This window comes from Dermatophagoides pteronyssinus, unplaced genomic scaffold, assembly GCF_027571235.1.
Source record: "Dermatophagoides pteronyssinus isolate colony J.1.1.1.1 unplaced genomic scaffold, Derpt_VIB-CSIC_2022.12 sq0001, whole genome shotgun sequence".
NCBI classification, from domain to species: domain Eukaryota; kingdom Metazoa; phylum Arthropoda; class Arachnida; order Sarcoptiformes; family Pyroglyphidae; genus Dermatophagoides; species Dermatophagoides pteronyssinus.
Window position 1 is genome coordinate 3,730,553 of NW_027461525.1, and position 27,734 is coordinate 3,758,286.

The 27,734-nt window shown below is 26.6% G+C and overlaps 1 long non-coding RNA gene across 3 annotated transcripts; it reads right to left on the reverse strand.

Annotated features, from left to right (window-relative positions):
• Positions 1-13,599: 13,599 nt before the first annotated feature.
• LOC142644913 (uncharacterized) lies at positions 13,600-27,605 on the reverse strand. 3 transcript variants are annotated; one of them, XR_012846120.1, is made up of 4 exons: positions 27,181-27,605; positions 26,920-27,126; positions 26,663-26,832; positions 26,430-26,515 (listed from the first exon to the last, which is right to left on the reverse strand). It is a non-coding gene; the product is annotated as an uncharacterized LOC142644913 (long non-coding RNA). The 3 variants fall into 3 exon arrangements; XR_012846118.1 differs by having other exon boundaries at positions 26,900-27,126; XR_012846126.1 differs by lacking the exons at positions 26,430-26,515; positions 26,663-26,832 and adding an exon at positions 13,600-13,971 and having other exon boundaries at positions 26,900-27,126; positions 27,181-27,599.
• Between the last annotated feature and the right edge of the window lie 129 nt (positions 27,606-27,734).

The following is a 27,734-nucleotide window of genomic DNA, read 5'->3' on the forward strand; positions in this document are numbered from 1 at the left end:
TCACGTTTATTCACACAGCTATAGAGAGAGATAACATATTAAACAGTGATCCAAAAGTGATTGATACATCCCATTTATGATCGTTAAATTATTCGTAAACATTCAATCATTTGGATGTATCGAATAAATGATGATGATGATGATAATAATAATAAAAAATTTGATTCAAATTGAAACAAATCAAAACAAATCAAATCAAATCCTATTTAATGCTTTTTTTCCATGTAAAAATAAAGAAAAATTTTGGACAGCGTATAGTATCAAGATTGAATGAATATTTTCTTTTTTCTTTTTACTCTTCTTTTACCGAACATGAAACAAACATGCATAAGAAACGGGTGATCATGCTGGTTGCTTGATGATGTTGATGATGATGATGCTGTCTGCCCTGTTATAATTGATGGATGAATAAATGTTTAGATTCACATGTGAATCAAAATGTTTGGTAATGGCCATCAATATCTTATCCAATCGATGTTTGTATGGATAGATGATGATGATTTTGATTTGATTTAGATCTGATTTAGTGAAAAATTTCTTATTGCTTGTTGAATTTCTTTTTTTTATTATATTCATCATTCACTATACCAAATAACAGTGACAGGCGAATATAAATTAGCATCATCATCATCATCATAAAGAGGATTTTCGATTAGGATTTTCATTACGCGAGTCGATAATCAGTGAACATTTAAATGATGGGGAAGGAAAAAAAATGATACTGAAATAGAGACTCATTCACAGGTATACATTGAGATTTTTCAATCAAACTGGAAAAAGAGAAAGAGAGAGAAATAAATCCTGTCAATCAAATTAAAATTTAATTAAATTTTATTTTATTTTCAATCACCATCATTTAATTCAATTATTTGGATAAGGAAAGAAATGGAAATTTTAATCCTGCTTTTCAATTTGGATTTTATTGAAAAATAAATAATGAAGAATTTGAATACGAAAACTTTTTAATGATGGATGAAAACATAAATTGGTTCATTCATTATTTTTGTTTTGTGTGAAGAAAAAATACCATGAATTTCATGAAAAAAATTGGAATATAGAAAAATGGAATGATTTGTTTCGCAAAAAAAAATTCTTCCTTTTGATGTTTTTTGTTTTATTATTCATTTTACTGTGAAAAAAAATGAAAATAACGAAACGATTGATGACGACACTAATGAGCAATAAATCTTTGTTTGTGTTTGTTGTATAGATGGATTATTTGGCAATTATTGTTTTGTTGTTGTTGCTACATTTTACTAATGGTGGTCTAGGTTTTAGTTAGCGGATGTTTTCAGATATTTTTTTTTTTTTTTTTTTTTGGTTCTTGCCATTTCTTTCTGGTTACAGATCATTTAGCGATCATCAACATTATAATCATGTTGATGTAAATGAAAACGATGATTACGAATCGAGTTATTTGAAACAAATGACAACAAAAATCATGAACACTACCAAAAAAAAAAAAAAAAACGATTATTGAATATAACTAACTAACATTTAATGTATGTTGTTACGGAATTCATTACTGCTACATAACAAGACTTGCCAAGAAACAAAATATACAGTGTACAATTAGAATTAGTATCATTTGTGCGTGTGAATGAATCAAGAAAAGCAAAAACTACCATCAATATTTTCATGGTTTGTTCAAATGAAATAAAAAGAGATCAGAAATTTCACACGAAAACATCAACCAGGCAAGTAAAAAAATTGGCTTGAAAATCATTATCATCATCATCATCATTTGAAAGATTCAAAGTGATTATAACATACACATGATTGATTCGAATCTGAATGGAAAACATGATTTAATTATCGGTGCAGATGATGATGATGTGTGATGATGGCACCCGAAAACTGATAGATAATCAGTGAGAGAGAAAAAAAACAAAAATGGAGGAAGGCCAAATCAGCAAAATTTTTAGGAAAGCCCCCCTCAAATAAAATAATTGTCAGAATTCTTTCGATAAAATTTCGAATTAAATTTGATTTGATTTGATTTAGTTTAAATAATTTTCCAGATTGAATATAGATTGAATTTTGTCTGTGCAAATAGCGAATAAACAATTTTCAAAATATACAACCGAAAATCTAATGAGTTGTTGTTGTTTATCGACTTTAACATTTGTTATATGATCACAACCGCCACTGAGCTCATTAATTTTTGTGGATAAAAAAAATTTTTCCGCTTCACTCCTCTTCCAACTAAAGCTTAATTTTTCGATTGATCATTTGATGATGTTTATGATGATGATCAACGAATGAACACGATTACAACAAACATATAAAGAGAGGGAGAAAAAAATATTCGATTTCCCATTTCAATTAATCATAACAACAAAAAATTACAGCATGATTGGAATTGATTTTGAATTGCATCGACAAATATGTTTAGTACAAATCGATTGAAGAAAAGAAAAACTTCACACGCAATCTATTTAACACGAGCAGTGGTTTCCAATTACAAAATCTTAACATAATCATCATCATCATCAACATGAAAAAATATATTTTAGAAAAAAAAAATTCGAATTAATTAAGCGAATATTGTTGAATCTAAAAATGGAAAAAAACAAAATCAATAAAAACACCGATTAAAATCATTTTAATGTGATTCAATTTTTTTTATATTTCTTTCGTTTCATATTTGTTATAAAAACTGCTCACAACATTATGCTCACAATTTCTGATCATCATCATCATCAAATGGTGTCGGGCCATGACAAATTGGAGTTATTTGATGCTCGACTTGATGAACAAACAACGATGATGATGACGAAGATGATAATGATGTAGAAATTTTATTTTATTTTTTGAAAATTATTTTTCTGCAATTAATTATCAGATAGTAATTTATGAATTTTAATCGTTCAAATGAAATGAATAAATTTTGGGATTTTACATTTAGTTTTAGTTTTTTTTCATTGGAAAAAATTCATTTAATTTGAAATTTAAAATATATAAAAAACATTTGTTTTTCATATGTATTGATTTGCTTTGATTTTTGTTTTTTTACGTATTTAAACATGTCTGACAAGAATAATGATAATAATTATTATTATTCTCAAAAAATTAGCATTGACCTTGAACATACATGAACAAAATTATGGTGAATCAGAAGATGAGAAAAAATAGGTTAATTTCAATTCGATTTTCTTGTTTCTTTTTTTTCTGAAGAAATAACAACAACAACAAACAAGCAATTTGAGAGATTATAAGAGGCAACATGCCGGAAGAATGGTATTTTCCTTCTTTTATTTTGTTTTTTGTTTCGATAGTAGTTAGCTAGCTTATAATTTTTCAATAGAGAAAAAAAACCGATCATTCAGAGAAATTACGACCATAATTTGGGCAATATTAGACGGAAAAGGTTGTAATTATATCAACACGAGTATCGCGCGCTTAACAAACAATCATAAACAACAGCAATATTGTTATTGATTATAATGATGAAGAACTGAATGGATTCGTTTGATTGTAAAAATTGTTGAAACAATTTTCGACAACAAAATGACATATGCGGCCGACGCGAACAACAACTCAAACACTGAACAATAATTTAAGTTCGGTGTTGTAAAAAAAACAAATGAATATTTGAAAAAGAGAAAGAAGTCAAAGTCGGAATAATTTCAGGCAAAAAGAAATGTTTTTTTAAGGGAGAGATTTGATGGCACAAATTAGAGACTATGCAAAAAAAGTGATTATATTGATCACTTGGCATATAATAGATTGATTGTTTTCAAAACTATCATATCATCATCATTATCAATGAAACTGGAAAAATTGGGAAAAGTTTTGGCAATAATTTCAATTTGAATACAATCATTTGGATCAATACAATTTTAACATACGAAAAAAACAGATTCAACACGAAAAGAATTGGATATTCATTGATAAAAAAATTGAAGAAGTTCATCGGGAATCAATTCATTCTAAACCCAACTGACACCCCTTTTCAAGCAAAAGAAAAACAGTGATTGTATTCCGGAATACAAAAAACGAACAAACAAATCAAATTGGATATGTCATAAAAAAACGACAACAATTTACAACAAAAACAACATGTGTGCGTTACACTTTATTACATTCACAATTTGGTTCAGCTAGATTTGATTCGTTTTTTTTTCGTTTAGTGTTGTCGTTTGTTGAAAAAGTGTAATAAACTCATCGATTTCCTAATTAATTTTGACATTTTAAAATCAAAAAAAAGCAACAACAACATAGTGTTTGACGAAATGTCTTGACAAAATTTATGTTTATATTTGTTATGTGAGAAAAAAAACAAAAATTCCAAACAGAAGCGTAAATAATTAGATCATCATCTTCGTTGTTCGTCATCGTCAACGTCAATTAGGCAAAAAATAAAATAAAATTTTCGAAAAAAAATTTATTTAGATATCCGAATCAATTATAATTTTCTTTCTTGTTCTGGTCAATGAATCCAAAAAAAAAAAATCGAAATGATTGACAAAAATAATAATAATAATCTACGATTGTAGATTCATAGCAAAAAACATATGGTAATTTTTTTCTTTTTGTTCTTCAATAAATTTCAAGAATCAATATCGATTGCAATCATAAAAACGGAAAATGTATTTTGTTTACAAAGTGAAAAAAATTGCAAATAGTTAGAAATGAAAAACAATATGAATATTTAAGCAATATAAGTTCATAGCAAGCAGGTAGCAATATAATCAAATTGTTAGTGTTATTATTACCACACCCTAGAATGTGATTTAAAGTAGAGAACAACAACAGCAACAACAAAAGATGAATTGGACAGTCAATTTGAATCCAATTGCGGCGGCAATCTTGTGATATTTCTTAAAGTGTATGTTTTGTATGTGTATGTCAACAACAAAATGGCCAATGTGTTCTAGACACTACTATTATAGCCGGCGACAGCCATATATTTTAGCCATATAAATAACCGATTTTGGCTCATTTACCTATTGGGGAAAAAATATGAATTTTTTTCATGTTAAAATATATTTTTTATTATATGCGGGAAACGAAATTGTTTCAATTTTATTAATATTCGAACATTTCATTTTTTGAGGTTTTTTTTTGGTTCTCGGGTTCATATTTTTATAATAATTTTGTGGCTTTTTTCCATAGATTTTTTCTTTCTTGGTTGTGTGTGTGTCTAATTTGCGGTCAATCTCGAATAAAAATATGGTCACAATAATCAAATCGAATGACAATGTAGAAAAATAAAAACAAAAACCGCGATCATATAATAATATTCATAAATTCTAAATGACCATCAATAATTTCAATATTTTTTTCTTCAATATAATCATTTTAGCCAAATATTTTGCAAAAACAAAATTTACAATGCGGTTTTTTTCTATGAATTAGAAATTTTCTTTGATCATCATAATTAAGAATGAAACAAGAAAAACAACAACATTCCTATCGATACATAATAAATAAATGGCTTTGAGGAATTGTGAATAAATAAATAAGAAAAAAATGATAAGGACCAGAAACAATTTGCAGCTCATCGATCGATGATTCTATGATTTGATTTCAATCATTGATGTTCCAAATGACAATGTGTTGTCTTCGTATGAAACAAAATTTTCATTCTAACAAAATCAATTATTAATGACACATATGGTCGGTTGGATATTGGTCATTTTTTTCTCATTCGACAATAGCCCGAAAATCTAAAAGACCTTATCAGTTTGTATGTGTGTGTGTGTGTCGAGAGAATATTGCGTTTGAATTTTTTGTTCTTTTCTTTTTTTTTACGGCCATCATTATGCTGTTGGATATATATTGATGATGATGATGACAAGTTTAATATTTGTGTGTGTGTGATGTTGTTAGTGGATACAAATGCCAACTTTTTTTCTGGCCAGATAACGACATCATCATCATCAACAAAATGGACAACAATGATGATAATGATGATGACCGAATAAAACATTATTAGGTTCTAGATTTTGGATAGAAAACTTATTTGCTTAGAAACATATTATTGTCTAATATTTATTCAATTTTATTTTTTTCTCTCTTTACATTTTTTTTTTGATTTCATCATTATATAGTTAATATTTCTTGTTGTTGTTATATTATATGATTCATAATATCATTAAAAACCAATAGCGATATACAAAAAAAAGTATACATTTAGAGAATAATTGAAATGATGTTTTTATCATTAACATTGCCACTATTGATAACTTTTGATTATCTTTGATGAATGTATATTACCGATTGATTATGATTTGAAAAATGACATCATATTTTGTCACTATAATAATCGATGATCATTTTCATTACAGATATAAAAATATTTTACAATTGAACAATGTGAATTTTCTGTATGTACAAGACAAAGAATACTGTTAATAATAAAAGGATTTTTAAAATGTTTATTTTCATTCATATTTACATAATGACTATGAGTGGACAATAACTTTGAAAATAGTCATTTAATGTAAAGATTGTAAACAATTTGTGTGCACTTTGAAAAAATCCATCTTTTACATAATATGAAAACAAGAAATTTTAAAATGATACGAAAAAAAACATTTTCATCGATTCAATAACGATTTTAATAATGACAAAATCAGAATGGCCAAATGGTTTTGGCTATATTCATTGGATTTTTTGTTATTGTTGTTGTTGTTAATGTTTTATTTCAGCAACAAAACGACAGCAAACACAAACAGAACAATAATTGAATACAAATTATAATCGATACGTTTTTCTTTCTAAACCATTATTATCACCATCATCATCATGGATATTATCGATTTTTGCAGTGCTAATATAAATTTTATTCTTTCATTTTTGCGAATATGAATCTGAAAAATGAAATTGAATTCAGAATTCATAAAGTTTCCTTATTGAAGAAACAACAAATCTATTTGATCAACAAAAAAAATGAAAAATCTATTTTGATATGGCTTAAAAAACAATTCACAAGCACACAAACAAAGTAGTGAAAAAAATATTAATATTAATATCATATAATCATCGTGATCATATACATTGCTAAAAGTGCGAAAAAAAACTGAAAATTCAATTCAATTCAATAGTGATAATCACATTTCATATTTGGATCGAATATAAAGTACTAAATAAAAAGATATGATGATAAAAAACCATAATATTTAAAGATTAAATTATGATTTATAGCTTTCGAAAACTGGTGAAATACTAAAAAATATATACTTCACAGAATTAAAAAGAAAAAGAATCGAAAATAAGATTTGAATTAAAAATCAAGAAAAAAGTCAATATATTCTATAAGTAACCAGGAAATCAGAAAATAGACAAACGAAAATAATAAAGAATTGAATCTTTTCCGGAATTTTCAAATCTAAAGAATTTTTTTTGAAAACAATATTGCCAAATTTAAGATTTTTTCACTTTAAAATTAACGCCATCTATCTGCATATGAATGATTGTTTTATTGAATTTAAATTCAAAAAAAAATTATGAAAAAAAAGAATGATCATCAATCTTTGAACAACAACAAAAAAATATGTTCATTATATCGTTCAGATAATGATTAAACAATAACAAGTGATAACCATCAACAAAATCGCCATAGGATAGATATAAATTAAAGTGATAATGGTTATGATAATGGGCAAACTTGAAAATCTTTTTCGCGCTTCGTGTATGTGATCATGAAAAAAAAATAAGATAACACACCGTAATGATGTGAATGCTAATAATTCGCATAATACATCCATATATACACACAAACAATTTAAAAACAATTATCAACAAGGCAATACTAATAAATTCTTAATTCAATAGTCATTAAAAAAAATCAAATCAGTAAGCAATGAATAAAAATTAATGATTTTCATTGCTTGCTAATCTATGCTAAGCTCAGCTGGATGGATCGATAAAAATCAGAGAAAAATTTGACAAAAAATAATGGTCACATTTTATCAGAAATCAATGTAAAAATGCTCAATTAGACAATTATATAAAACAGAGTAACTATTGCATAATATACAGATATTTAAATTTCTAAATAAAGAATATGAGAAAAAAAACAGATCAACGATAACGAGCAATAATGATGCAACACATCATAATAAATCGAAAATTTGCTGAATAAAAAAAAATTTGATTGACAGCAATTGAAAAGACATATAAACTAAACAGACACACATAAACATAGGTATGTTCAGGTTGAGGCTACTGGTCATTCAACACAACTGGTAACCACAAAAAAACCAAGTAACCAACAAAATATCATCTCCAATTTAATGGTTCACAAACAAACTATTCATGTTTGATTCGACACAAAGTGTCGATGTTTTTTCTGTTCATTTGATAAATTCATACGTAAAATAATGATGATAATAATAATAAAATATCAAATAAACCTTCAGGCCAATCAAATCTGATCAAGCAATTTGGTAACAAATAAACAAGCAAATAAAAAAAACTTTAAGAAAAGCAACATCATCAACAAACAAGATTGAATAAAATTCCAATCTAAATGATTTCTTTTGATTTTTATCATTTCTTCTTCTTCTTCATCTCATTCATTGTAATTATTATTATTGTGTATTTAAAAAAGAAAAGCTATAAAAGTTGTCACTAATAAATTTATAATTAAAAAGACAATCATCATTATTAACATTATCATCATCATCATCAACAACAACAACGACAATAATTTGCCTGAATCATTTATCGAGCTTTATGACAATTTGATCTGACAATTTTTTGTTTTTCACTCGCTACCTTAAGAAAACAATTTTGTCCATTGATTTATGTATGTGAGCAAATCAAAATCAAAATGATCAAAAAGATCTACAGCAAACAGTTTGAGTTTGAATCTCAAATATCAAACTGAATCATTGTGATTGAACATCATCGATGATGATGATGATGATGATGGGCCTTGAAAAACCTGGAACTGTCAACGACGATATAAACCCATAATAATGATAATAATAATAGTAATATTTGAAAAAAACCCGAAGACAATTTAGATAAAAAAGATCGAGAAAAACGATTTATAATGGAAACGAATTATTTTTGATGATGATCAAAATTGAAATCAAAACTTTAAAAAAAATCATCAATAAATAGTATGTGTGTGTCATAGGTGGTGACATAGTGAGGCAATAATTTTTAACCTATCATCCAATCAAATCGATTATATCGTCGATGCTTCATTCTCGTATTCTCTCCATCTTAATATGATGATAATTTTCTGCCCGGTAGGTCGAATTTTTTTCTTTTCAATCACCTATCGTTATCTCTTCAGCTTTCAATAGATTTTGACCTTTGTTTCAATGTTAAAGATTGCTGATGTTGATAATGATAAAAAAAATTAATTGTTACTTTACAAAAAGATCATTACGTTCGATCAGAATAGGCTACCGTGTATGTTGTTGCGTAAGATAAAATTCCAAAACTTCACATCAACAAACATTGTGACATTTGCCAACACAATGAATAATAAGAAGACGAAACTTGAAGATAAAATCAAAATAATTTTTGTTTGTTTGTTTGTTTGGCCAAGACAAATTAGCCAGAAAAAAACATGCTTGTCGAATGATAATCAAAAACTGACCAATCAACTGATTGCCATTGGCAAAATAGTTTACTTATAAAATATAATGTTAGATTATCCATTTATTTGATTGACAATCACTGACAGAGATGAACAAGAGTGACAAGTAAAATGCAATTAATTGATTTTAATTAAACAATTTTTAATTAACTTGAAAAGTTGTTATTGATCATAGGTTATCCCCTTTTTTTCTGAGATCCGAAAAAAACTATGAACATTTTAACAGGTTCGCTACCAGCGACGCATATGTGCGTCGTTTTAGTTCTTTATTTTGAGCCCGACGACGCAAATATGCGTCGTTTTTGTATTTACATTTAAGCAAATATGCTTGGTTTTAGTATTCACATTTGATCGAATTTGCGTCGTTTTTGTTTTTACATTAGATCGAATATGCTTGGTTTTTGTATTCACATTTGATCAAAAATGCGTCGTTTTTGTTTTTGCATTAGATCGAATATGCTTGGTTTTTGTATTCACATTTGATCAAAAATGCGTCGTTTTTGTTTTTACATTAGATCGAATATGCTTGGTTTTTGTATTCACATTTGATCAAATTTGCGTCGTTTTTGTTTTTACATAAATGCAAATACTCGTCGTTTAAGATTTTACATTTATTTATCGATTAGATTTTTTCAAATTTCTTATATAATTATTTTTACAAATATGCGTTGGTTTTAAAATCATTGCCATTCAAAGTTCTATTATAAAAAATTCAATGGGCTGTGGTTAAAGATTTGTTTCTCAAGCGCTGGTAGCGAACGAGTTAAGATTAATTCTGTGTGCTAAAAAAATCAAATTGAAATTTTTGATTTTCGATATCAAATTCTCAGTGAAATTAAAAATGAAGCTAAATTTCATACAAATTTGAATGATACGAATTCTTCAAAATGAATGTTGATGATAATAATCTTATCGTCATCATTTTCAAATTAATAACGAACATCCATTAATTGAAATATTCTACATTCAATGTTAATTGTTATCATTTGATTGATGGTGTGTGCATTTGTATGTTTGGATTTATATTAACCCAACACGATCCTATCCATACTAATCAGATTACTATCATCATCATTAAATCTTTCGCTTAAAATTCTTTTGATCTTTAATTAAACATTTTTCTTACCACAAACGTTTCCGACTATAATAATATGACATATCAAATTTAATTGAACGAATACCATCATTATAATGATTAAACATATATAATGTCAAAATAAAATCAACTTTTCTATACAATAGTTTTTTTAAATGCTGTCATATATGACCAAATGATGATTATATTCATCAATTATATTTGTTTAACAATTATTATTATGGTGATTATTGATTTAATGATAATTATGTATTCTAATCGTGTCTAAATTTTGAGCCCAAAAAAATGGAAAAAGATTATTCTATGATTTTGCTACGATTTTAATACCATAATTATAATTCACATTCAATGGATAATTCGTCTGTTTGACAAACAAAATATCACATCTTTAATGAGCTGTTTTTAAAAGAGAATTTTTATCTGTCCCATGGCGATGATGATTATTATGATAATGTTTGATTCAAGCCAATGTGTGATATTTTTATTGTTATTATTGTTAATATGGGTATAATAATTGCATTAAGAGTGGATATATTGATGTTATAATAGAGAATTGACAAAAAAAAAAAGAAAAATCCAGCAGTAATCGTATAAATACCGACACAAAAGCCTAAAAATGAATATAATGGGTTATATCCACATCAGACAATTTAATTTCATAAAGCATAATTAAAACTAAATCACTAACGATTTAGGATGTATTAAAGCAGTAAAATAATTGATTCATTTCATAAACGTCCATTATCATCATATTAATAATAATAGAATCATCCCGAATATACTCATATATAAACATAATAATAAACGAACTGAAAAAAAAGAGAGAAAGGGAAAATAATAATTCTCCATAGTCTATAAAAAAAAATTAAAGTTATTCTCTCTTCAAACCGATTAACCAGATTAATCAAACATCATTTTTTTTTTTTGGTTAGCTTTTAAAAACACTTGGCTTTTTCACCATCGTCATCATCATTATTATTATTATTATCTGAATTTTTCATTCAATAATCTATAGTCAAGTAAAATTGTTCATCATTGGTGACTATAATAATATTATGTTCTAATGATAATTTACTCATCCAATATACATCCCATTTTCAGTCTATGCAATTATGTTATTGTATTAACATCATAGTTATTGCCATCGCCCTTTTAAAAAGCCATTGTGTGTCTTTGTAAGTGTATTTGTATGTGCGCAACTTTAATGCCTTTAGTTTGTGTAATGTTATTTTCATCATCAAAATGATTAAAGTTTTCCTTAGAATTTTAGAAATAAGAATTCTCATACTTAATTATGTGGAATAAAACGATTTTTTATTTTTTATTTCTAGAATCTTGGTTATGGTTTTTAGTTTTATAAGGATTTTTTTTTCATTACAATCCTCATTCCATGTTCGTGTGACCCTAATTGACATCAATAACAACGTTGACAAAAACAACAAAACAAAACAAAATTAAAAAAATCAAAAATGTCATGGATTATATGTGTACACGTGTTTGATGGTGCGGGTGACATTAGGCCTAACGAAACTTGGTTTTAAAAAAAATTGATTTACCTCACGGGTTTGTTTCTGTTCTACATCGAACACAATATTCAAATCAATTATAAAAATCAAATTCAATAAAACGAAACGGCCATTCATGAAGTCAATAGAAACGACAGAAAGAAAAAATCGAATCAAAAATGATTGCCGCGATAGTTGTTAATTCTGTTCATAGACCTCTGAACATCGATATCACACTGTATAATTCTTCACAATTTTTTTTCTAATAAAAAAAAAGAAACCCCGATTTTTATGTGCGCCCAAACCAAGTCTCGCGTGTGCTTGCATGTGATTGATACATCAACTTTATATTGTAATAATAATAAAAGTTCTTGCCCATAATTGAATGGCGTTTAATTAAAATAATAATAAAAATGATGAGAATAATAACAACAACAACAACAATGAGATGATTGTTATAGTTAAAGTTTGACATGTCAATAATATTCCTAACTACCGGTTTTCTCTTAAAATCAAACAAAACTTTTACTGATGAACGTTAATTTTCATGCACATTCTGAAAAATTGATTTAATTTCATAAAATATTTTTCTCTTTCAAAATACATTCATTTCATCATATATAGTCAAACTAATTGAATCATTAAATAATTTCAGTTTTTGGTTGGCATAAATATGCAATGTAATTGTGTAACTATAGTTTCAATTTCATTTTTTTTGAATTAAATTAAATCATGAAATGAAAATGATTGAAAACAAAACAAAAAAAAAGTGCAACAACAAGAATTATAAGGTAATAGCAGCAACAACAAAAAAGAAGCATATGACACGTGTCGCTTAAACGTAACTGATAATGTCATTAAAATGAAAATTAAGTTTTTTTTGAATGAATTCAATTCAAATATAATAAGAATTTTTTTTTTAATAATAAAAGAAAATGAATTGAAATGAGAGAGTGAGAGAGAGAAGGAACGAAAGAAATGAATAAATTGTAGAACTTGATTCCAATTATTTTCGATTAGATTTTTTTTCTCTCGTTCCATTATTAATGATATTTTATATCAAAGTATGTCATATATATTTATTATGTAGATCAGAATTGATGATTAAAGTCAAAAAAAACAAAACAAAACAATAAACCAAAATGAAATCGAAAAAACCAAATAAAAAATTATTTCTTTTTTCTCATTAATTTTTTTCTATTTGATTTGTTTGGTTTTTTTTTGGTGCAACTTGTTATTATCATCCCGAACAAAAAACATTGATTGAAAAAAATTAGCATGTACCATGAATAGCTGCCCGAATTCTTTTCTCATAAAAATATTAATTCATTCAGATTTCTTTTGATTATTATTATTGTAGTGACAAGTTTTTTATTCAAATCTTTTCATGTTTATCTCATTATCAATATTATTCGATTATCATGATCAGACATTCAATATAAATGTAGGCAATTTTTTCGAAACTTTTTTTTCATAATACAAAACTAACCGAGCAAACAAAAGGATCATTGCCGACACATAAGAACAAATTCTTAAACGACTGGCGTCTCTATTGTCTTGTTCGTTACTGTTTTACTGTTGTTGTTGTTGTTGTCGACTTCGTTTGTTGTTTGTAGTTATTATTTTTATTTTCTTTCAAATTTTCAAAAGTCAACTTGATTTCTGTCATTATATCTGCGTATGTTTCAGATAATTGTTTCAGATACATAGGTTCAGATCAACGAATTTTGCCGCCATCGTCGTACAATCTATTATTCAACAACAAATCAACAATTTACATTCGGCTTCAATTGATTGAAGAAAGTCTACAAAAAATAATAATAATAATGATAAAAATAAAGGCAAATGTCAATGTCAGATGAATGAATGAATAAAATATGGACAATTCAAGTTCTGGAAATTGGAAAAAAATTGTATTCAAATGGAAAAAAAATCAGAATAGAATGTAACAATATCATACCTGCTTATTGACTGTGATAACGAGATATACGAATTGAAATTCACACCATGAATAATTGCGCAAAAAAAAATACGAGGAAAATTATTGTTTTTTTTATCGAGAAAATTTTCCACATTGATTAAATAAGTATTAATCTTAGAAAATTAACTTGAAAGACTCAACTAATGACTATCGTTAAAGACATTTCAACAAAGTCAATTCTGATGATCAAGTAAAAAAAACAACTACAACAGCAGTAATGTGGACCATGTTTACACATTCACACGGACATACAATCATATAACAGCGGACAATAATTATTATCAATCGGGTCTGACCAATCAGGTTGTCAAAGGACAAAGACAAAAGAAAAAAATAGAAATAGTAACGAAACCTGATAACAGCATGTGAATCCATAAATTCTACACCGTTTGACAAGTTCTATTGAATTAAGAAAAAGAAGAAGAAAAAGATCGAAAAAATCTTATCGAAAATTTCGAAACAAACAAAAAAACAAATGAAATGAACCCAAAATGAAAAAAAAACAATTATCGATTTACAACGACGTACGATTTTATCATCATCATCATCATTATGAACGAATGAATTGAATCGAAATGTTCTCGATTAAGTAATGTATGACTTTTTTCGGCTAATGAAACAGGCTTTGATATATTGCCCAAGGATATGATAGTTAGGAACTCAGGTTTCTCTAGTACCTTACAACAACAAAAATGATATCTATGAACATAGAATGAAAAAACATTTTCATCATCATCATTCGCAACATTAGTCGATTTTTTTTTGTTCATAGAATAATTTACTGCAATTGTTATAATGCAATTTTTATATGGTTAAAGAGTTAATCTGTTCCAATATGGTTCCAACATACCAGAGACGACAACAACAACAAAACAACATCAACATCCGTTGATAGAGTTAAACATTGTTCGGTTCGGTTCGAAGTTCCGCAGTCAATTAACTTTAACTATATATAAACTACAATATCATTACGCTATTATCTATCCGAATAAAACTTGTATAACAAAAATGAAAACGAATTTTAATTCAATTATAGAAAATTGAAATCTATTCGACCATGTCTAAACATTATCGTTTTTATAATAGAAATTGTAGAATAATAATGATGTTGTGATAAAGCTTCAAAAAAAAGTGTATGGGGAAAAAATTATTGGGACTTTCAAAAATAAACGGACCTTATAGATTTGAATTTTTTCTTTCATTGATTGAAAAATTGAACGCATGTTCTATGTGTTGTGAACAACACTATGAAATCTTTTTTGCTTTCTGACTAAAATTACTTTTTTCTTATTTTCATCCAAAAAAAGGGGGTTTCAATTTCAATTCTATTAAAGGAATATAGGAAGCCAATCATAACAAACACCACAAAAGATAAAAAGTTTCTTCAACAAAAAAAAACTCAATAAAAATGATAAGTGATCTAATAGTGAAAAAATTGGTGATCCCCATTTTAAGGATGTCTACCCAAAACTTAGATGAAAATCATTACTTTTTTAAAATTGTTGTCTATTATACTATGATATAAATCAAATTTAAGCCAATAATAAAACGATTTTCACAATATAAAAGTTAAAAAAAATGGAGAGACCGTAAATTAATTCATTCAATAATTGAATCAAAAAAAAATTCTCTCTTTTGTTGCTTTCAGCAAAATTTCAATTAAAATCGTTAGAATTTCTTTTTTGTTCGAATGTAGTTTCATGCATACAATTTTCGAAAATGTTGTGTGTAGTGTATGTGACAGAGAATAGCATCATTGAATAAATTTTGGAATCGGGAAAAAAACCCGAAGACATTAACGATATATTCTATAGAGAATCCATTATATTGTTAAATTAACAGTAATGACATGAAGCAGTAATATTTGTATTTAACTGATTCTTTCAATAATAAACTAACAGAATAGCACACACACACACATACATAGCAAAAACAACAAAATGCTACCGAAAAAAAATTGTGTGTAATGAACTGAATATACAAGGAAAGACAAAAGCAATGCTTATTTATATAGAATATAGCACGGATAGAAGATCAGAAAAGCAAAAAAATAGAAATACAAACGTTGTTTCGCTTCGATGAACTCTTTCGCTGTTTTCATCATTATCATCATTGTCGTAGCCGCTTTGATTTTTCAATTCAAATTTTTAAATTCAATTTATTTTCTTCAAAATATATACCAATATTCAATACAACTATACAATCACACATACACACATATCTAAAACATCACACAGTTGTTGAAATTTTATTTTCCTTGCACCCGAAAAAAAACCTATATCGTGAACCTGGGATCTTTCTTTCCTGACGCTGATTGAGGATTCTCAAAAGTATTTTTTTCCTTTTTTCATTAAGTAGAAATTACAGTTAACAAAACCAGAAAAGAGTATATAGAGTTTTTCAACAACAACAACAAAAAAAAAACGTTTAGAGAGTCACGAAGGACAAATGTTATTATTATTATCGAAGAATAATTAAATTTAAATTTAGATTGAAAATGGTTTGGTTTTTTTATAAGATTGATGATAATAATGTAAAAAAACAAAATATTTATGATTCTCTTTCAGTATTCCTAATAGAAAAAAGATGAAAATTGATTTAATTTTTCAACAAAATAATTTCATGAATTCTTTTCCATTTCTCATTTAGATATTTGAATACAATTTGTTTGAATATTTAGGTAGTTATTTCATTAAATAAATCAAAATTATCAAATATTATTATTTTTTTCCTATTATAACAAACAACAAAATTGAAATTAAAATCTATATATGATTGACAAAAGAGAATAAGACAATCACAGTAAGTATTATTATTGGTTTTTTACTTTTCATCATTATGGTTTTTTATATTCCCATTCACTGTGTCTTTTTTACAGTTTTCAATCGAAAATAAAATGATCAATAACAGAACGGGAAAAAAATAAAGTAACGAATTCATGTCGTCGATGTTAAACAATAATAATAATAACCCAAAACAACAATGACAACTAAACTATATAACAAAACGATGAACTAAAATTTTCAGTTCCAAAATGGTATTTTATGTATATGAGTTTGTGTGTGTGTGTGTGCGATTATAGCCACTAATATAACGCTAATAATATGATTATTATAATTGACTGGGCACATACAATTCATTTCATTTTAGTTCAGTTCCGAAAAGTTTTTTTTGTCAAATCAATTCAATTGAAGTCAAGTCAGTTATTTAGTCGAGTAGTTTTTTTCCAGTCTCGAATTTTGTTTCTCCTCATTTCAATATTAATAACCAACAACACCAACATCAAATGTGTCAATTGAAAAAAAACGGAATTTTTTCTTTTTTTTCACGTTTGTCATTTAAGAGGGATCCACACATACACATAAAATGATTATTATTCCCTTCTACTTTTATTTCTTTCTTTCATTCTTTCTCTATTCATCATTCAACATCATTTAATAGTAGTTATCCAGACAATAAGTTTGAGTGTGTGTTGTTTGCGCGGTGATGAAGTTGTCCAATAACAACAACAAAATCAAAACCAGACAGACATTGATGACAATAGCATTTTAAATATATATCATTTCAATTCAATTGATCTATTATCCATTCATGATCTGCAAACAAACACAATAAAAGTCAAAAAAAAGACGGACAATCTCTTTACTTGATAGATATATCAAATCAGTGATTGGCGCCTATATTGTGTGTGTGTGTGTGACCGAAACGTGTTGACAAAAATCAATTAAATTTTTTTTCGGTACAAACTTTGACAATTTTTGTTTGGTTGTTGAAAAATGAACAACAAAAAAAAACGCTTGAAATTTTTAAATTGAATATCCGCGTATACCACCATTTTGGGGTGTGTATTTAGATTTGTTTGCTACATTTTTTTTTCACACTCTCTCAAGTTGCTACTGTTTGCAGATTATACGCACATTTACAATTTAAAATGATAATCATCATCAATATAATGGACCATTGATATAAATGACTACAATGAATTTGATTTGTGTGTATTTATAACTGGATAATTTTTCTATCTGAAATATAATTTAAATCGATGACAATCATCATCATCATCATCATCAGTATGAAGATCAACATGGTCAAACAATGTAACTATGTTTGTTGTATGTATCTGGATAGGGAGAGAGAAAAAAAAATTACAATGACACTTTTGAAAAGAAAAATGAACAAGAATCAGCCAACCGATCAACAAAACGAATGACAACCCGAAAATGACTCCCGTTAAACTAACAATAATAATAATAACAAAATCACACAGTATCATACAAACATAATAATAATAATAATAATCACACGGAAATGACAAACAATAAAAAAAAGGTCTATACAGAGAGACTATACATGGTCCTTATAGATTGGTCTTTTTTTTTGTTGTTGCATACTCTGGAACTAAACTAAATAAATACAACACAAATAGAAGCCGTAATAATGTAATCACACTATTGAGCTTTTAATCATCATCAAATAAAATGAGTGAAAGTGTGTGTTTTTAGTATACAATGAATGAGAAATTGAATCCGAAAAAAAGTAGAAAAAATAACGTTTTTAAAAATACAATAATGGCAATTATATTGTATATAATACCCGAGTCAATGGTTTAGGCTATTACATACATTAAACACGGTTAAGTGTCGTTTTATTGGAACAAATACCATTATAAGTCAAATAAAGGCCAATTGGCAATCTCATTCCCTCACTTATACACACACACACACATACTAAATATATAAACGAAACACACCATGATTCTCTTGGTTCTCTTTTTTTTAAATAACACAATATAACTATCCATACACTTGCCATGTCAAGAGCTATGAAAGAAAATGAATGAATGAATTGAAAAAAGGGACATTCAAATGATGCTAGTGGACGATAAAAGTACATTGTTCACACAGTTGAACCAAGATGAAAAAAATCGTTTATATTTTTGGGATACTCAAACACACTGACTTTTGAATTACTTAAAAAAAATATTATAATAGTTGAAAAATCGTATACATCTATTATCATTCAGAAAGAATGAGATACTTTCGGTTCTTTTTTTTTGATTGCATGTTTATGTTGTTGTCGCATTTGATTGTACTAGAGGTAGGTTATATTGCAAAACCAGAAAAAAATATATGAACTACGACAATTGAAAATAATAATAAAAAAGAAGAAAAAAAATGTCAAAAAGTCTATTATAAAATAATATATATGGAACACGTCACAAGAATAAATAATAAAGGAGAGATAGAGAGAAAGAAAAACCAAATAATAAAGTCATATATATAAATCGAATCCAATGAACCAAACATGTGAATCAATTCAATTCAATTCGATTATGATGATGATGATGATGATAATGCTTGTGTATGTGAGTGGATGTTATCAAATTTATACCTTATAGAATGTGGCCCTTGTTCCCGGTGTGTTTCACCATTGATATAAATTTAACTTGAATTTTCCAAATCGAATAAAATGAATATCTATGTGTGTTAATGGAACGTAATTTATAACGATTTGGTGTGTGACAACATTGTGATTTTCACACACACACACACATACATGAACATCCATAGTCAATTTAAATATAAATGGATTCGATTACGAATGAATAAGATGAATAATAATAAAATGTTGTCATTGTGTGTATGTGTGTTTTTTGAAACACATTGGAAATGAACATTTATTATAATAGAAAAAATACAAGTTTAATTAAATATGAATACTGCTTTTTTGCTGGAAAGAATATCTCGTTTGATCAAAAGTTTTTCAATTGTGATGTTCAAAAGTAGATTTGTAAGAAACAGAATTGAAGAAGAATGAAAAATGGCAATGAAAAAATAAAGTTCTTATTATTGAAGCAAGCTAACAACAGCAAAAAAAAGTGTGAAGAAAAAGATCAATTTTAAATGCTTTATACTTTGCTTGAAAGTTGAATTCACAATTCAGATTCACGATTCAGGAAAGAAATCAATTCAAGAAAAAAAATGTTTAAGATTTTTTATTCGAACTTAATGGCGGGCAACTTTTTTTTTCATTTTTTTTCTGCCTTCTGCCTGATTCACTACTTATTCACTTCATGAAAAAATAAACTTTGATAAACTAGCATTAAAAAGCAATAAATTTCTACCATTTGACGCAAATTTAAAAGTTCTAAAAAGTGTGGATACAGGAATAAGTTTTGAATATGCAAAAAAAATTGACAAGACAAGTAACCCGTTATGATAATGATGATGCAGTTTATTGATAGTAAACATTTATTAAATGAAAAATCTGAATCTCTTCTTAGATATTTCAATCGATTTTTTACTTTGGTATAAATCGTGCACGCCTGGATACCATAGCTAATATGACTGTTGGAAAATTTTCAAATCCAACATCAATCAATTTATATTTAATATATTTTGAAAATCCAGAAACCAGAATATATTTTATTTTGTTTTCACAAATTTTTCATAAAAAAATTGAAATCATTGGAAAGATTTTGTTGACAACATCATTTTTTGATCGATACAATTTGAAGGAAAGAGAGAAAATTGATATTGAATTTCCTAAACTTTTTCACTTTGTTTTTTTTTCAGCTAATTTTCATTGCATTGAACAATTTCGTTTTTGTTTCGAGCGAACAACACAAAAAAAATTCCTAAATTGAATGATGATCTATTTATCAGATAGAATTAAATCTAACTAACTACCATTATTTTGATGATTGACCAAACATTGAATTGATGATACCATAAACCGGATCACCATTTTTTCTTTGATAAATTTTCCAAACAATACAAGTGTACATTCATATCTGATATTGAAGATATCAACTAGATATTGAAAATGAAAACGATATATATATTGTTTTGGTCATATGATTGAGCCTTCGTTCAAGATAAGACCAACAGATTAGAACATTGAATCTAGAATTTTCATTTGTACATTATTTAAAGTGTCACATAATGTCCATTCTAACAAATATAGCTAAAAATTCATTCATTCCATTCCATTTACAATGACAACGATGACGACAATGATGAAAGTGAAACTCTGAAAAATGTGAATCATACACACAAATACAACGAAATTCTTATCTTTGTCGTCGATATTTGAGATACACTGATAATGATAGTAAAAATTCTGTTACTGTTATGTTAGCAAATAAAAGTATTTATTATACGCATTATGGTTTTGGGTATTGGTCACGTGTAGACCCGGTGGACTAAACCATTTATGACTTACGGGTTTTATTTTTTTTTCCAATCTTCAATCTTCTATCATCATCCGTTAGAGAAAAACCAGCCACGTGTCATAAGCTAAATAACTTATTTCGATCAACTATTATCATTATTCTCATTATTATGGTTTAACTCCTGATTTGATCGGCTATGTATTTTTTTTCTCTCTCTTCTATTCTGTCGACGTTCAAAGTGATAAGAGAAACATATACACACAAACATAAGACACATCAAATGTGTCAATATTGACTCTTTTTTCTATTATTATTATTATTATTTATGTATTTAAGATGACGATTCATACATTTCATTAAAACTATTAACTACATAAGTTATATGTTACAAGAATCGAAAATATATTCTTACATTTCCTAACATTCTTCTTATCACAATTACAATTTTATTATAATAAACGATTAAATACATATTAATGACACACAAACAACTCTTTTTTTTTCTTCTCTTCTCTGTTAAATATTTGAAGAATTTGAAATAATGATTATGATAATAATAATTTCCAATGTAACTCTAATAATCGGAAAACCGGAAACTACTAAATTACTACTGATGATGATTTTTGGATGAAAATAAAAATTGTGATTTTTGTTTTTTTTGTTTTCTTCATTCAACAATATTGCAACATTAACAAAGAAATAATAAATAACATTAGAACATTTATCATAATCATCTTAATCGTCATGATCATTATTATTATTAACATATAAATGTTCAGAAGGAAAATTTATCTAAATGTAAAATATGTGAAAGAAATTGGGAATCCAACCAATTTCGATTTTAGAATTAAATAAGAAAATTTCAAATTCAATATGAAATATATTGATAAGGATGATGATGAAAGAATTTGATTAAACCACAAGAGGTCTGCGATCGATTTGTGTTCTGTTTTTTTCATACGCACACAAACTAAATCAATTTATATTTTAGAAATGTCCTAATGAAAATAACAGTTTTCGTTTGTTTGTTTGTTTTTGAAATGTGAAAACTAAATTGATATGTGTGTTCAATGAAAATAAATCTTTTGGATGGAAAAAATACTAATAATATTATTATTGCTAAAGAAAATCAAAGATTTTTTGTTTTTTTATTCTTTCCAAATTCTTTATAAATGAAATAGCCAATTCCACTATTGATATTATTACATACTAAATAGAAAAAAATAAAATGAAATCATTATCATTATTTAATGTTTGGAAAGAAATTTGTAAACTTATAAATTGAAAGTTATTTTCTTTCAATGTGGATCTTGGCTGTCATCACTTTTATTTTTAACTTACTGTTTTTGACTTAGCTTCTAACATATTACATTCATGATATTTTTGTTTCATTCAGTCATATCAGTTTATTAATATTCCAGGGATTCACTATAAATTCTTTTACACTTTGTTCAAATGATATATCCGTATTTTTAAAGAAAAAAAATTCGATTCATTTTGTTTATTTTTGGTCTGTGTGTGTTTGAGGAAACCAAACGACAAACAAACAAAACAAAAACGTGAAAAGAAAATCTACGGAATTAAATTTAATCCTCAAATTTAATAAAATAAGAATTTTCTTATTCGTCGTCATCGCCATCATCGTATAGATGTGTGGTTCTTGTTTTTTCTATATAGAATTTAACGATGAACATCATCGTTATTATTGGCAACATCAAAAAAAAAAAAATTTCATGCGGGACATACACGATCACAGCCACATATATTGGCCACTTACATGAACAAATCTATAATATTTGCTTGTTTCCTCTATTTTTTCCATGTCATTTAAAAGAATTGGAATAAGGCAAACAAAGAAAAAAAGTAAGAGAGCGCGCGCGCTTAAAATCCAATTCAATTTCAGCAAATTTCATTCGCAGCATGCATCTCTCTCAATTCTTTGGATCCGAGTGAGTGTATCATTATTACATTATTATTATATATAATGATGATAATAATTTTTGGATCACAAATGGTTTGGATTGGTGATATTATTTTTTTTTGTTCCTTTGTAGTACCAGTAGCGGTACTAGTATTTTTATTAATATATCACTAAGAGAAGGAGAGCATATTGCTCGAAAAAATAGAATAAAAAAAAACAGCAAGCAATCAGTCAAAGCCACAAGAAAGTTATTAAGGTTTTTTTAATCATTATTTACAATTAACTTTATCGTTATAAATACATACAAATATACACATAAAAGCAGAAACACAAATGAAACCTGAATAGAATATAACATTTGAATGTGAATATATAAAAAATCATTTTCAATACTATTCTTCATATGTCCAATATATAGAAATATAATATGATACATGTTATGTAAGACTATGAACCTTTCATTTTGTTAGAATTTATTAAAAGATTCCATATACACACTGAGAATGATCCATTTTCTCTTTCTCTCTTTGGCTAAACTTTTTTTTTCGTTACGGGCAATTCTATTTATTAATAATGATGATATTATTAAATGTCGAGATTTAACCGGATTCTGTTTTCAACATTGAACTCTCTATCCGATATGAAACTAATAACAACAACAACAACAAAATTTCCGCTCTACATGTGTCCAATTTTTATGTTTTTTGTTTTATTTGTTGACTATTATTGACACATTTTGTGCACCAAAAGAAATGAGAAATATAAAATTGAATCCCTAAATATAATGTTATATTAATAATAATAATAGAAGATATTTGGACATGAAAGATCGACAATCAATTTGTTCATATATTATATATACTCTAGTTATTAAATATTGTCGAACTATCATGAAACGTGTTTTCTAATCAATATTTATTTTCTGTACAAAACAACACGCATATTGATATAAGAATGATATCAATCAATTAATTACATTAGTTTATCATTATCAATTAATTACATTAATTCATTATTAATCGAATTGTGTGGGAGTTTTGTCTCATGGCTTATGAATTAAAAAAAAATATCATTTGTAACAATCATGATCATTATCAATTATAATCAAACAAACAAACAAAATTTTTCGAAAAAACAAGAATAAATATTTAAATGGAAAATAATCATCAGGATTAATCGTATGACAGTCAAGTTATCATTGGAAAAAATAGGTAAATGTTTGACGGAAATGAGAAATGTAAATTAATTAATTTTAATCATAACCGAAAAAATGAAATGACAATGAAAAACTTTACCACATATTAAACGGTGATTAGAAATATTTTGTTTGCACATTTAATGTTTTCTCCCTTTTTTTTCTTTCTCATTATTGGGCGCGCAACATCAAATTCCCGACACGAACAACCGGGAAAACTTTCACATATAGCGTTATTAATATTCATAAAATTGAATATGAAAAAATCCATAAATCAATTCTCTATTTTCAGCATTAAATTAAATACATTGTTTGAAATGAAAGAAAAAGAAAAACCACATCAAAAAAATGATTGGTAGCATTATGGTATGCGATGTAATTAATTATTCGTTACAAAATTTTCATTTTTTCTCTTTGCTTACTGCTGTTTGTCATCTTTTTCATATCATTTTTTGCAAAAAAATAATGACAATGATGATTTGAGAATAAATTGATTATCATTAGACAATTTGAAAATAAAAAACTATTATACATTTATGAAAATGCTCATTATTTATAAATAATAATAATGATGATGTGATTTACCTAAACTGTTTTAAATTATTATGTTTGCAAAAAAAAAAACAGAAAACAAATAAATACATTAAAAATTATTGTGAAAGAAAAGTGATAATATGAAATTAATGAGCTGCCAAAAATTTTTCATTTGTTTTGTTTACATTTTTTTTGTCATTCATGTTATTCTATGGTTTTCAAACCAAAGAATTCTATTGTCGTTTGTTGTTGTTGTTGATGAATGTAATGATATAACCCGATGAAAATAATGATGAAAAATAAGCTCAAAAATTGAATAAGACAAACGATCATACAATGAATTTTAGGTAGAAAATATAATAATTCGTTAACCGACTTGTTGTCATTAATGTTTTATTAATGATGGTGTGATTTAACAAAAATAGGCAAGTTTTACTAAAACTGAAAATAACGTTGTAATTAGCAAACGAATCGGTGAAAAGAATTAACAAATCATTTTTTTGTAGATTTGAAACTTTGCAAGAAAAAAATTCTTTTTTTCTTGTCATCATTCATAAGAAATATCGTATGATTGTTATTTGACAACAATATCAATTAGATATAAAGAAATTGTTCCATTCATCATTTGATGATATCTAATATCTTGAATCAAATCAACGAAAAGAAAAATAAATTTGAAATATCATTGCAAATAGGCAACAATAAACATTCCATGTTGTTCTCATTTATTATTCGACTGTGTCATTCAAATATAAAACCAATGAATAAAAATGAACTGTTATTTGAAACGGGAAATTTTCTATAAATGGTCATAGATTATAATCATTCATTTCCTATCTATCTAATATTATCAGTATTTGACTATTATCATTCTGCCATTTCATCTATCTATCTATCCATCCATTTATTTGATTCGATTCCAATTCGATTCCGTTTATATTCTGTGTTCATATTGCATTTATGTTGATTTGAGTTTTATGCTCGAATTATTGTATTATTATTCTGTATATATTTTAATATAGATAGGATATATCATTTAAGAATTCCATATAGTCTAACTTAAACTGTTTAAATAGGAAACGAATCATTTCCGAATGTCAACGATGATTATGATGATGATGATGATGACAATGATAGTATAGTGTAAATATAATAAACTGAACACAAATACACTTACTTATTTTGATGAACAAACGAAACGATCAAAAAATACAATGATCACCATTAACATCATTATATAAGAATCTACAATGCTAGCTACAACCCATGTCCGATCTGGTCTGATGATTATTGTTGATGTGTGTATTATATTTGTGGTAAATTTGTTACAAATAATCATAATCAAAATAACTAACTAACCAAATGCTATCTAATTAGAGCGACAAACATTTTTATTGCCATTTCTATTGTCCAGAAAGTTTTGTTGATGATTATAATGATATTGATGGTAGACATTTCTTATCAGTATTTTCTTTGTCATTTTATTCATTTCATTATGGTCTTGTCATCTTAAATAACAATTTTTCTGTTCCAAAATTTTGATTCTTCATTTTGTTGTTTCATATTTTTAATAGACATGTTACATATCATATTATATAGAAATATGTGTATGGTGTAAAAAGAAAAAAAATTGAAGAATAAGAATCTTGTTGACAAGTCTTATCTGAACATAGAATATTATAAAAACTAACATTTTTTTTCTAAAATACAATATGACATCATTCAACGAATAAAGTTGTGATTGTTTTTTCTTTCTGGTTCAATCAAATACTAATATAATAATCATAATCATCATCACTATGAATGACATCTTTTCAAACAACTCGGGACACTTTCAATATGAATTCAATGACATGATGAACTATAGTGAATATAATGGTAGAAAAACGTTGAGGGGGATGAATATCTTTTTTTGCGGTATTACTTACGGTCATGTTGACAAACATACCATATTCCATGGGATGATGATAATGATAAAATCATGATGAAAATGAACTAAAAACTACAATAATGAATAGTGAAAAGTATTGAAAAGATTGTCCTTGTATGTGTGTGTGTGTATTATCCAAATCAGTTCGGATTGTCGAGACAATTTGATTCTGGTAGTGTGTGTGTGCATCATGCTCCATTAAGCGTAAAAAAAGTCAAAATCAGCCTATGATTGAATGGATAGTATTGAATGATATTTGGGTGAAAATTGTATACATACGTGTATGTGTGTTTTAAGTTATTTGACAAAAATTCAACAATCGACAACCATATAAAAATATATGTATGCGTGTATTCATCATCCAGAAACATACCAAACATAAATATGGCCAAGTAAATACAATCATCATCGGTTCATTTGACTGACAACGACCCCATCAACATCATTCGCACACATACAAATACACTGACACTTTGATCCAATTTATTATTCTACTTTTTATTTCTGTTGACCAAATGGCTAAATAAATGATTGAAACAATTTACTTATGGTTCATTTTATAATCAAATAGCCAAAAAAAAAGTTGTCCATTGTTTTCATTGTTGATGATTTTGATTTATTTACATAGAATGTTATTTCAGACTTATCGAACTTGAAAAACAAAATCGACTTGTGCAACAAAAAAAAACTGGAAAGAGAAAAAATTCACAAGAGAACATGCATGAACAAAATGAGAACAGAAAGTTAATTTGGCCACAAATTAACAATGAATCGAGAATGCAATCAAATAATCGAATTACTTTTTGCGTAACAAAATTGATTAATTAACAAGA